Source organism: Protomyctophum bolini (assembly GCF_963924005.1).
Source record: "Protomyctophum bolini genome assembly, chromosome: 21".
NCBI lineage: Eukaryota > Metazoa > Chordata > Actinopteri > Myctophiformes > Myctophidae > Protomyctophum > Protomyctophum bolini.
In genome coordinates, this window is record NC_137882.1 from 13,487,844 (window position 1) to 13,498,003 (window position 10,160).

The following is a 10,160-nucleotide window of genomic DNA, read 5'->3' on the forward strand; positions in this document are numbered from 1 at the left end:
TCGGAGACGATTTGTTGACCAGTGTTCTGTGGTAATGCACATCAGCAGGTGGCTTGGAGGAGACAAAAAAAATACCCAAGCCAGGCTGAGACCTTTGAAACCACTCAGAATGATGCAAGACGTTTTGGAAACCGTCCTTGTGACGCCATTTCAGAAGCGTGAGGTGTTAACGCGGGGCCTCACGCGTCAAAGCAGTGTGTGTCAGTCTCTCTGCTCCCATGCCCGCCGTGTGACGTGGAGGCGGAGGGAGGGAGAGAGAGCCAGGTGTGAAGCAGAAGTCACTGCATTCCTCCTCCTTCGCAGAAGAGCTTGGGTCCGCTTGTACCTCTGCCAGGATGTCACTCGATACAGGGCTGAGGAGACAGCTCCACGCAGCTTGACTGGCAGCTTCCTCTGTCAAATGTGTCACAAGATGGATGTTTCTCTCTCCCTCCCTTTCTCCCTTCTGTATCTATATCTCATACCCCATCCCTTCCAGTTGGTTTATTTTTTCCTCCGATATATGGCTTTAATGCCATAGACAATAAAGAGAAATCTAATGTTTGTTTTGAGGACTTAAACAAACATTAGCACCCGTTGCTTAAACAAACATGTTGTAATTGATGTTGTAAGATGATAAGAGCGCTCCTCACTCCTTGTGTGATTTTTATATTACATTAGACAAACACAAGAGACCCCCCCCCCCCCCCCTATTGCCCCAACAGCCCACCCCCCCTGCAAGACAAACCAAGACAGCGAACAACAATACAAACATCACTCAGATAGGCAAGAACCAAAACAAGGAAGCAACGAGTACGAAATAAGATTTAAATAAATATATAAATTAACGAGTAATAAAAAAGTTAAATAAAAAATAAAAATAGAGCCAGAACATCACATTGGAATTTGGAACCTAACCAGGGAGCAGATACTAGAGAGTGCTATAATTGGACCTAGATGGGTCTAGATAAGACCCCTGACAGAGTATCTCTGGTTTACTTCAGTAACCTCAGTTTATCAAGCGAATCGAGGGGTGGCACCATTTCCATGGCCTAAACACAGAACAAATTCATTCACTCACAAAACAATTCCCATTGGGTCGTGCAACTGTCTGTCACGGACGGTGCGGCTGCAAGTCCCGCCCTGGGGGCCTTTAAAAGCGGCCTGACACCGGAAGAAGGATAGTAAGGGCGATTATCTCGCTCAAATGATAAACTGAGGTTACTGAAGTAACCCAGAGTTTATCAAGCTCATCTCACTCAGGCCTCGACAGAGTCCGTTTTGCCTTGGGTGAGAGAAAACGCACACTAAACGTTATTTAGTCCTTGCATAGTCCCTGCATGAGTTGCATTGTTATTGTAGGCTTGCGTCTATAATGTGTGCATCAACTTTTCAGATGGCAGCTATGATAGATTAGATTGTACTACTGACACACGTGCCACTTTATTTTTGTTATGAGTTGAGATGTACTTACACTATGTCATCATACTTGAAGTACTGTATATACTGCTGCCTGTGCTGGCCAATCTATAAAGCTCACACTGTGACACCTTGCAAGCTTGAAACTTGTTTATTCTAAGTGAATTGACCCAGTTTTGCGTGTTTTGCTCGTGACGTAATCAATTAATCATTTGGCACCAGCTGTGTAAAAATCCATAGCATTTTTCTTTTAATGGCTTTCATGTACTCTTTAGGCTACGTATATAAATATGTTGCGTTCATACGGGGCAGATTAAACGATGCACTCTACCATTCATTGTCAAAGCAAGCCATGCGACATGACGTTCATTACTACTGGATGATCATCTGCAACAGAAAACACGGTTTGTTGGTAAACGGTCAAATTGTCACCAAATGGAAGCATAGGATTAGGAGACGATAAATTATACACAACTATCAGAGTTCCCGTCTGAACACAGCGGCCGTGGATTCCGGTGTCTGATAATCACCAGGGCTGGAATGGGTCAAAAATTCATCCCTGACATTTGGCCCAAAAAGATATTAAAGCACTGGACATAACGTCAAGTGGCCAGTCCAAGCCTGATAATCATAGACGAGTTTGCAAAGCTGTGCTTCGAACGATGATGTCCTGTTTAACTGTCAATGTGGTCTTTCCATGCCGATCGTGTTTACGTTTACAAAGGTGCCGGTGGAAGTGTCATCCTCTTTCAAAAACAGAAAGAGGGAGTCGAGCAGAGGAGTAAAAGCCTTCTTGCTCTCTGCTGCCATAGGATGCCAGGGGTACTTTTGCTCTGCTTGCGTCGAAGAATGCTACTTGCGTTCCTTGTGCTGCGTTAGATTCGTTCCCAAGCTGACAGATGAGGCAAGGGAGCTGACACAAGGGGAGAAATCTCTCTCACCCTCCGTTGCTTAGTACTTCTTGCAGAAATATACAGACTCAAATCATCTGCATATAGCTAATTTGTTCTCACCAGCAGCTATTACAGATTTTACAGAGCGCAACTGTCGTTCAGCGAAACATTATCATAGCATTCACATAACCTTTCTATATTGTTTCAATCCCTGTCAGAATATGACAGACATGTTTGGCTGTGCCAGATGGCATTGGTTGTTAACCCTTTTACTGCCACCATTTATTGAGAAATTAGGACCTAATTCACGCCAGCATTTTTTTAATTTGAGCTCTTATTTTGAAAAGCCACATTTTGCCTCAACCGGAAGTGGGCTTATCCCTGCCAGCTTTACGTTGCCAAGACAACCTTTGTTTACATGATCGCATCCATGCCGGTACACTATAGCCCTCCACAACGTCGGCTCGTGCCGTCAAAGAAACGCTGTTTTGACCAAAAATGCCATCTGGGACAAGGAATAGGAGATACAGGCGATTGAAAGAAACAGATAGAATGGATTCTTATGGCGACGACGATCTAAGATGAACGATCCAGTGCTGTGCTAACAACACAGAGGCTGTTAATAATTGCAATCTAGATGACATCATCCTGGAGATCGGCAACCAGGCCCTGATGGAAAACAACAAACCGAACTACCGGTATGCTCTGTCTGACATCATCCCGGACAGACAGTGCCAAAATCTGGTGATCTCTCAAAGCCAAACCCAGCCAGATATGGCATAACATAATCATTTAAAATGGATTACTTTGGCAGATTTAAACAGTTTAGAAGTACTATAGGGCAATGCCAGTTGGAACGCACACCCACGTAACCCATGTTACAGTTCAGTTCTCGTGTGCTGCTTTTGGTCTCCATTCAACATATTTCATTGCAGGGCTTCCTTGTACTGTACTACCACCATGACATTCAGTTAGTTATTATGATTCATTCTATGAGTGCTCTGTGGAGAAAAATAAATCACACCCGTGTGAAGTGAGGGGCGCTTATCATACTCATTCTGGCCAATCACAATTTGCATCCTCACTTTTGTCTTTCATGTTTGTGTTTACACACTTTTGTCTTCAACGTTTGTGTTTAGACAGACCCTCAAAGCTTGACATAGGAGGGGCTATTGCCGCTCAAATGGGTGAACTATCCCTTTAACACACAAACGGAAAATATTAAACAAAACGATAAATGGTGATTATGACAGCTTTTTTGTTGATGACTGTCAATGACAGTCAATCTCACGATTATGAAATGACCCCAATTTAAAGTAATTGGTTTTAGACCATGCGCCACCATGTGCGTCACACTCACAGAGCATCTAAATTGGGCCCCACGCATCTCTGTCAGACAGTGCAATCCAGGAACCCATTCTGTAAAAAGAAATGTATTTTTTTTAACCTGGGGGCAAGCCTGTTTCAATGCCTGAATAACAGGAAATCTGACTTGGCTTCACCAATTTAATGCAAATTAGCTTCAAGCGTGCGACCCCTAGGATAGCTCCTATATATTCAATTGAACAGCTATCCTATGCCTGCTGACATATTTTCATATTAAATTGAAATTTGTCTAGAGAATACTGCCAGTGTGACCGAGGTTGAGAGTTTCTGATGATGTAATGCACATTCAAAGACATAGTATATGATATTAGTATTACATCATCTGGTATAGTGAACCCACATATAGGCAATCGTGTGTGTGTGAGTGTGCGTGTGTGTGTGTGTGTGTGTGTGTGTGTGTGTGTGTGTGTGTGTGTGTGTGTGTGTGTGTGTGCGCGTGTGCGTGTGCACACGCGTGTGTAAGCGTGCGCGCGTGCGCTCGTGCAGCACTCACAAACTCATGCACATCTAGGATAATTAAGCTATTGCTGCTCAGGCACCATTGTTAACATTCAGCAGCCTTTTCAGAACTTTTGAATGTGGCACTAATTTGGCAGCGACGGTGCCTTTTATCAAGGAGCAGATGCTTTTCAATCATGTGAGACACTGTGGGGAGAGCGGTTGTCTCGGGACAGCCTATAGGCGAGTCGTGGGGTGAGTTTCTGGGGTGTTTTGGGGAGGAGGGGTGAGGAAGCTTTCAATGTTTCTGCACACGAGGGTGGGCGTGACGAGACCAGGGTGCAGGAAGAGGCAATTATATCCACCTGAATAGTTGTTTGACAGTTTTATAGTGCAACATCTAGTTTCTCTACCCTCCATATCGACATCTGTCTGGGGAAAAGAGGGCCATTAGTTCCCTCTAACCCACATCTCAATAATTAATGTTGTGCTTTGGGAAATCGCTGAATATCCCCTTGGACGGAGGTGTCACGGCTGGGTACCATTGTTTTGACTGGTCTAGCCGAACGGTGGGATGGTATAAAGTGCTGAAATATATCTGAAATATACAGGAGTTTATCCCTTAGTGTTATGAGAGGCTAACTGGAAATCTTTTATTAGCTACATTCGCTCAGAGAACTTCTGCAAAAAATATTCAACAGCAATGCCTAATAAATCTGGACAACTGTGCAATATATTTGCATTAAGACAGTGATGTGTTTTCTAAAACAAGACTTGCAGACAGCAAAATATGAACCATTGTTGGTGTCTATATGAAGGCAGTCATAGTGGAGCCACTGGTGTTTCATGCATGGTAATTTTAATTAGTATTGTGTCCCATGTGTTCTGATCTGTGATTCATTGTTTTATAGTGAGAGCTATTTATAATCAAATATTCTTAGAGGTCCAATAATCAACGAGAAGCTAATGCAATTAAATTGTCAGTTTTTGTTGCAGTTGCGTTGCCCAAGAGTAGAGTGGAAAGAAACACTACAGAAATGCTACACATTGCGTGGCTGTATGAGAGTGGCTTAGCTGCTTTGTTGTGTAATTTGTTTTACAACTGCTATCTAGTGTTTGTTATTCAGCACTGTGGCTCTTAATGCTAGTTTGGTAAGCTAGAGCCAAACATTATACTGAGTTTACTAACAGATCATTTTAAAAAGCCTGATCTACCTGTGTCATTATTTTTCTGTATAGGCCTACCTTATGCAAACAGAACTAAACCACTTCTCCTCTCACCGCAACCTGGCTTCCATAGATGAATGAATGAATGCTATATGCTGCTATATGCTGTTTGTTTGTTTGTTTTTAATTAGTTTTTTTTACAGTGTAATAAATACTGTTATGGTCACATGCTGAATGCTGAATGACTCAAATATTTAATGTAGCCATTGGCTCTCTTACTCATGAGGATGTACACTGACAGTGTTTTTAGTTTAACAGTGAGAAATGGCCCCAGGTTACATTACATCTGCTCTCAGCCAAGTTGTAGGGTTCCAATCTACTCTGTTTAACCATCTGTAGCAGATACAGTCAAGGTGTTTGGAGAGTAAAGAGTGCACACAATATGTACAGTAGTCCTTTCATAAATCACAATATTTTATGCCTATGGTGTCATCTGAAATGTTCGCCAAATGTAAATCAAGGTATGAGATCAATGAGGCATTCCTGTGAGCTTTGTCAGAGCCTGCAACATATTTCATTGCAGGTCACATAAAACGGCAAAAAGAAAATTAAGACCTCTGCATTATGGTCCATAATAAGTCTTCTAATTATGTCGCTCTAAATGTTATTTGTAGATGATATACGTTGTTTCGTTTGGATATCACTATTAGGGTGGAGAGGGTACAACAGGTCACATGTTTGCTTAGCCTGAGCAATTCTCAAATTCAAACTTTTATTTCACTTTCTGATAAATGAAACCTGCAGGAAAGTAAACACAAGAGTATATACCAAGGAAGCAACATGATTACAGTTTCCAGACACCAGAGAAGAGGGGAGTTTCCATGTAAGGCTATCGTTGCATCGGACAGAAACCTCTTATCTCCATTTTCAGACTTTTCAAGTTTTTTCGGAAATGAATGCCCTACGTGATCAAACTACAGCGTCACACTAAAGCATCAAAAGATCGACAAGCTCGTCGATTTGCTATACTTTTGCTGTTTTTAAAAGTAACAGTTTTGGACATATGAGGTTTCCACCGGACAGAGACGATATGTACAGTAGGCCATATCCCCCCATAGTACATTTGACACGCCCATGCTTTTCACAGAGTTTCATAACCATATTGTCATGATAATGTTCTATTTATATAGCTGATTGTCTCCGATGTATTGGGGCTTATCCAGCAGTGAGAATTCTCATCGCTATACTTACAATTATGTGCGAGTATCATCACTATTTAGCTGAATACCCTGTAATATTAGTGCTTCTCACCGTGTATTAAGGACTACGAAAATTACAGGTTGGAGGTCTACTTCACGGTTTTATGGTGTTTAAGTGCTGATATTGATGGGAGGGTAATGGTAGTCCTCGGCCCTAAGTGTAAATAGTATCTAAGGTGATATTTACTCTGTTATCATGCGAGGTGGAGAGGTACTGGGGTAAAGGCAGGAGAGAGAGGCCTGACACAGGTGTGTGTGTGTGTGTGTGTGTGTGTGTGTGTGTGTGTGTGTGGTAGCCCTGCAAACCACACATGGGAGGGCCACTGCCTGAGCAAACTAATGAGGCCTTTGTTTCATCTCCATCGCCCCAGCGACATGGCCGATAACAGGGGAGGAGGGAGGCTTCTGTGGACACGGTTGTTGAATCACTCAGTCATTGTCCATTCCTCTCTGGAATAATAAATAAATAAACCAACAAACAAACAAACAAACAGTGTGTACGGACATGTTATTATGATACAGTGTACAGGAGGGGAGGGCCCGGGGATAGCAATGAAATACTATCACTCGCGATTTCACTTGTTGAATTCCCAGGATAATTTGAAGCTTGCACAACATAATGCCTTGAAGTGCAAAGTCTTTAAACCGCAGCAGGCTAAGTATTTTTCTTTTTCGCCTCCTCCTCTTGAAACTTGTTGGTGTTTCTGAACGCAATCTGAGTGTGCGATCAAGAGATCCTGGCTCCACTCCACGATCTTTTCAGCTTGGCTCCGTCGCCCGAGACCTCAGCGTCGTGGAGGGGCAGAATACAACCTGAGACAGAGGTAGAACCGTATAGCTTCACTGCTAACACGTCCAATCAATCTGCCTGGCAGCTCCTCTGTTCATGCTTAAGGAGCTGTTAAATTGTTTTGGTTAATTTAAATTGTGAAGCTCTCGTTACGCAAGATCTCCTGAAACGGCTCTCTTGACACTTGTTCTGAAGGGTTAAGATTTTGCATTTCCATCCCCGTGAGGTAACCCTCTACTACACCACTGCCCCCCCCCCCCTCTCTCTCTCTCTCTCTCTCTCTCTCTCGCTCTCTCTCTCTCTCACACACACACACACACACACACACACACACACACACACACACACACACACACACACACACACACACTACTTCATCCTCTTTGCAATCGGCCTCCTCTCCCCAGGTATAGTGAAAAACGTATGGCTGATATCTTTCAATCAAGAGCTCTCCTGTCCTTGCAATCACAGTGTCATTGTTCACCTCATGTTGTGGAAAGCTCCTTTGACAGAGTGCTGTGATGAATCACCTGGCTGAGGCTTTTGGAAAGGAAGGCTTCAGATCCCATCGCCCTCTTTTTCACAGTGTTGGGGAAAAAAAACAACATTCAATTCATTTCTCCTGCTCTTTCATGTCTCCTGTCGCTTTTCATTCGTACATGTACACACACACACACACACACACACACACACACACACACACACACACACACACACACACACACACACACACACACACACACTCAGTGTTTTAAAAGTTATTCACTGCAACCCCTTCCCTCTTTTCTTCTTGCTGAGCTTCGCAAAGCAAATATCTGGCGGGTTTAGCTCATAAAGGAAGCGCTTTTACTTGCTCAAGGTGCTGACGGCAAGGCACACTGTGTTATGTTGGAGGCTTAGAAAAACAAAACTTAGCAGGGCTGGTCTCGGCCGCCAAATTAAGTGGCGGAGGCTTTTCTAATTCTCCTCCTGTTCATCTTGTGGAAAAATGAATCCCCTCACTCTTTTGTCCAAGTAAAGCTGCAGCAATGCGGAGAAACTTGTGCTCTTTTTTTTTTGTCAATTTCTTCTACCTTTTTTTTTCTCTTTCTAATATCAACTTCCAAGAGTGAAAAGAGAGGGACAAATATAAACTTGCAGGCGCGGCGTGTGAGCACATGATCTGAGGTCCAGGGTGAGTGTGTGTTTTTTTTTTCAAAAGGGTGAACACATCACACACACAAGCAACCGACCGACTCACTGGGGGAGAAGTGCAAATGACACTCCCTCCACATAGGCTGATTTAGAGCACCTGTGATTTCATGCACGTCATGAGCACAATGTGCATGCAAATCGAGGCCAAGGCCGCTCGCTTATTGTACCATGTTGACCGTTATGTGGGTAGAGCAACACATTAGCATAAAGTATATATTTGCTGCAACTGCAAACGAGAGTGTCGATATTAGCAAGTGAGGTTTGTAAACCGGCACACTATAAAAGTCCTCCGTGAATGAATGAATTAGCTCTCGGGAGTGTCAAAATTGGATCCTATATGGACCCATGGTTTTTATAGTGCGAGCCATGGCCAAGGGGGTTGGGTTAAGGTAAAAGGGCGGTCGATGGCTGAGTTCCATGCATGGCAGCCAAAGGTAATTTATAGATTCAGACACATTGTACCTGCCAGCGGTGTGACACTCACTCCGCCCAGTCCTCCAAATGCAGACATAACAAGCTTCCTGAGTGATGGGACACAAACCTTGAACTGGCCTCAATATTACCCGATACAAAGAATCTTTAACCTTAGCCAAACAGTTCAAACTCCACATCAATAACAACCAGATCAAACTGTATAAATACAATTTTACTTTTCCCCATCTATATTTATCTATCAAGAAGAAATTCCTAACCGCACGCTGGGGGACCTGCCAAACGCCTCGGGGCATGACTTTTTCTACACTATAAAGCAATTAAAACACTTATTTCAGCACTATACAACTTGGGTTAATCACATTGTGTTGGGGTGGAATGGAGTACATGATGATTAACGTTTGGAAGAAGCACTGTGACAGTGCTGTGCACGCACGCACAGTACATAAACAGGATATCAGTAAACCATTGTCATCATAGGCAGGGTTTGATCCATGCCTTTAATTGCTTTTGATACCCCCCCCCCCCCACACACACACACACACACACACACACACACACTTTTTATTTTAAATCACCAATGGAGATTTGTATTATTATCCCTACTGTACTTCTGGTCCGACTGAATTAAATACATGCATTTTCTTGGAAATGTATATAGTCAGTGTCTAAAATAATCTTCTTAATACAAAATATATAAATTTTATAATAATGTATGTTAACCTAAACACCGTTGTCCCTGTTTGGGACAAATTAACCAAAAGTTTTACAAGAAAAAGTAAAAAAAAGGCCTTTGTTTAAGCCCCCCCCCCCCTTACATAATCAAGCCCTGATCATAGGAGTTCACTCAAAGCTAGTTTGCATGAGGACAAACTCTGAACTCATTATTTAGAAATGCAATTTGGAACTATTTCAAAAGAGCTTTATTTACTTCTAACTGCCCTTTCATGGCCGATATTGTACATATGGTAGGCCTACATATTGTACATATGGGCCAAGATGAAACTGTTTAACATGCATTAGGCCACATGTTTTCTTGTTTTGTTTTACTCTGATTATTCTTTATGATCATATGCACAGTCGCTATCCAACATTATCAGAGGTCTTTCTTTGGGAGAGTGACTGAATGAGGTGATGTGTACAATCGGTGCATAGAATATGTGCAGTGTGTGGAGGGCTTGGAGACCTGGACAAAACCCCAGC

General features: G+C 42.8%; 1 protein-coding gene across 1 annotated transcript in view; it reads left to right on the forward strand.

Annotated features, from left to right (window-relative positions):
* Positions 1 to 8,820, forward strand: part of rbm33a (RNA binding motif protein 33a) — a 90,587-nt gene extending 81,767 nt beyond the window's left edge. The window contains exon 17 of the transcript XR_013966125.1: positions 8,811 to 8,820. The gene's annotated coding sequence lies outside the window, so the exon portion shown is untranslated. The remainder of the gene's footprint in view (positions 1 to 8,810) is intronic.
* Positions 8,821 to 10,160: the final 1,340 nt, after the last annotated feature.